This window comes from Chenopodium album, chromosome 1 (assembly GCF_948465745.1).
Source record: "Chenopodium album chromosome 1, dcCheAlbu1.1, whole genome shotgun sequence".
Lineage (NCBI taxonomy): Eukaryota > Viridiplantae > Streptophyta > Magnoliopsida > Caryophyllales > Amaranthaceae > Chenopodium > Chenopodium album.
Window position 1 is genome coordinate 40,860,481 of NC_137834.1, and position 3,033 is coordinate 40,863,513.

The 3,033-nt window shown below is 38.5% G+C and overlaps 1 non-coding gene across 1 annotated transcript; it reads left to right on the plus strand.

The window, feature by feature from the left end:
* Positions 1-2,539: 2,539 nt before the first annotated feature.
* On the plus strand, positions 2,540-2,645 carry LOC145564765 (small nucleolar RNA R71). The gene has a single exon (XR_014094900.1). It is a non-coding gene; the product is annotated as a small nucleolar RNA R71 (small nucleolar RNA).
* Positions 2,646-3,033: the final 388 nt, after the last annotated feature.

The window sequence follows — 3,033 nt, forward strand, 5'->3', positions numbered from 1 at the left end:
GTAATCCAACTTCAAGAATTCAACCTATAAATCCAAAGTGAAAATAAGTGAAAGAAAAGAAAAAAATTAAAAGAAGGAAAATTAAGAAAAATAGAAATCAAAAGAAAAGGTGAGAAATCTCCGGGTTGCCTCCCGAAAAGCACTTACTTAAGGTCCTAAGCTCGACCGTTCCTCCAAATCAGGGATGGTCAAAGAACACCACCTTATCCAAGGTAGCGGATAGAACAACTTCTCTTTCATTTTTAAGTAACCTCCTGTTGTTGCTTGACAAGACTTCACTAGCTTGCATATCAAAAACAATCTTTTCATTTCTCATCTTCAATCTCATTCTCTTCTTCCTTGAAGCTCTTGCTTTCTTCTTGATTTTGTTTACTTTTGTAGACAATTTCACGCCATATACCTCCATGGAATCCTCCTCTTCCTTTCAAGGGTAGAGCTCAAACCAATAAGGAATGCAATCTCCACTTCGTTCATAGCGTTTGGAAGCTCCTTCTTATATTCACTAACTTTCATGCAATCAAAACTCACAAGCACATCATCAAAAATATCATGAACTTTGTTAGATGAAGAATCAATCACATACACATTATCAAAAGAACGAAGGGAATAATCACTCTTGATTCCTTTCACAAGGGATAAGGACTCATGCATTGGTTATAGCTCAAACCTCTCTTTCTTATTACCAACTCTCAAGGTAATATGGCCTCCTTTAACATCAATCAAAGCTCCCAAAGTAGCTAGGAACGGTCTCCCTAAGATAATAGGAATGTGGTCATCTTCTTCTATTTCAAGCACAATGAAATCAACGGGAATTGTAAAACCACCTATCTTTAGGGGAACATCGTCAACTCTACCCTTTGGAAACTTGATGGACCTATCGGCCAATTGCAAAGTCATATTGGTAGGAAGAAGTTCTCATAGCTTTAGCTTCATGAAGATCGAGAAGGGCATTATGCTCACACTAGCACCCAAATCACATAAATCATTCTCAAACATCTTACTCTTAATTTTGCAAGGGATAGAGAAATTACCTAGATCTTTCATCTTCTTGGGGAGGTCATTATGAATCGAAGCACTACAATACTCACCAAGCTCCACCGAATCTATCTCATTACAATATCTCTTGCCACTCAAGATATCCTTAAGGAACTTAGAATATCTAGGCATTAGGGTCATGGCTTCAGTAAGAGGGATAGAAAGATGGACCTTCTTTAACATTTCAAGAAATCTCCCAAATTGGTCAACTAGTTTGTTCCTCATAAACTTTTGGGGATATGGGAGGTTGGGTTTTCTCACTTACTCTTGCTTTCTCTCATCACTTTTCTTTTTCTCATGGCTCTCTTCTTTGCTCACATCCCTTGACACATCTTCCTCTTTTTGCTCACTTGAAACACTCTTCTTTTTGTCCTCCTCACAATCCCTAGAAACTCTCTCTTCAAGAACTCTTCCACTCCTTGTGGTGATGGAATAAACCGATTTCTTAGGGTCGACTCCTTGAGAAGGCAATGAAGAAGAACTAGCACAATCTTTCAAAGTGTTTGCTAGTTGGCTGATTTGTGTCTCAAGCATTTTGTTATGTGTCATGATCTCATTAAATTTCTTATCACTCACCGCCATATAGGTGTTCAAGATTTTTAATTGATTGTCAATTATCACCTTCAAATTGGACTTAGATAATTGAGAATAGGAATTTTCACCAACACATTGAGATTTTGGACCAAATCCGGGTGGGGGTCCCCTTTGATTGTATTGAAAATTCCCCTTATTTTGATTGTTCCAATTGTCTCGATTTTGATTGTTGCCAAAATTTTGGTTTTGGCCACCAAAGCCTTGAGATTGGCTTTGATTTCCATAACCTTGGCCTTGGTTTTGATTCCCATCACCTTCGTTATTATAGTTGCCTCAGAAATTTTGATTTCCTTGGTTCCTATAGTTACCATTGTTATAGTTATAAAATCCACCTTGTTGGTGAGAATTTCTATTTTCAATGTTTCTTGGTCCATCAAACCTTTGACCATTGTTATTGTTTGAGACAAAATTAACATGTTCACATTCATTACTCTCACCATCATCAAGATTTTCAAACCCATTTGAACAAGTAGAAGCATCATGGTCATAAGACCCACAATTATCACAAAACAAACATCCGTTGGGCATATGGTTAGAAGTAAAAAGAGGAGTAGAGTTAGAAGATGTACCTCTACCTTTAATGTGGGAGGGATGACTTTGTGCATTGGAAGTTGCACTCTCAAGCTTGGCCTTGATTGTTGTCATCTCCTTCCCCAAACTTGCAATTTAAGAGGATAGATTGTTGATGGCATTAAGGTGATCAACCGAGTAAACCGTTGATCTATTCTTGCTTGAAGACTCTCTTTCTCCTTCTTTCCAACCCTTGTAATTGCGCACCACATCTTCTATAATGTCCACAACCTCTTCTTCAATTTTGTTCATGATTGGGCCTCCGGCTCCAAAATCAAGACACGATTTGCCTTGAGGACTTAACCCTCCATAGAAAATTTGAATGATTTGATAGGGTGGGATGCCATGATGGGGAAATTCTATTTGATACTCCTTGTACCTTTCCCAAGCTTCATACAAGCTCTCACCAGGCTTTTGCTTGAAACTTTGGATCAAAGCCCTTGCCTCCGCCGTTTTCTTTTGGGGGTAGAACATAGACAAGAATTCCTTGGTAATTTTATCCCATGTTCTAAGAGAATTGGGCTTGACCTCCTTGTCTAACCATTCCAAGGCTCGACCTACGAGAGAGAAGAGGAACAACTTGAGCCGGATAAACTCTTGAGATACACCATTCACTTTGATAGTATTACAATACCTCTCGAACTTTTTGAGATGGTTTATCAGACTCTCAATCTTAGCTCTACTAAATTGTCTTCTTTCTATCAAAGTGATCATGGCTGGTCTTATTTCAAAGTCATTTGCCTGTGTTGTTGGCAATGCAATCCCACTTTCAAACCTATATGCACCGAGAGTTCCCAACTCCTTTAAAGCAACTCTTGGATTATCTCCCATGCT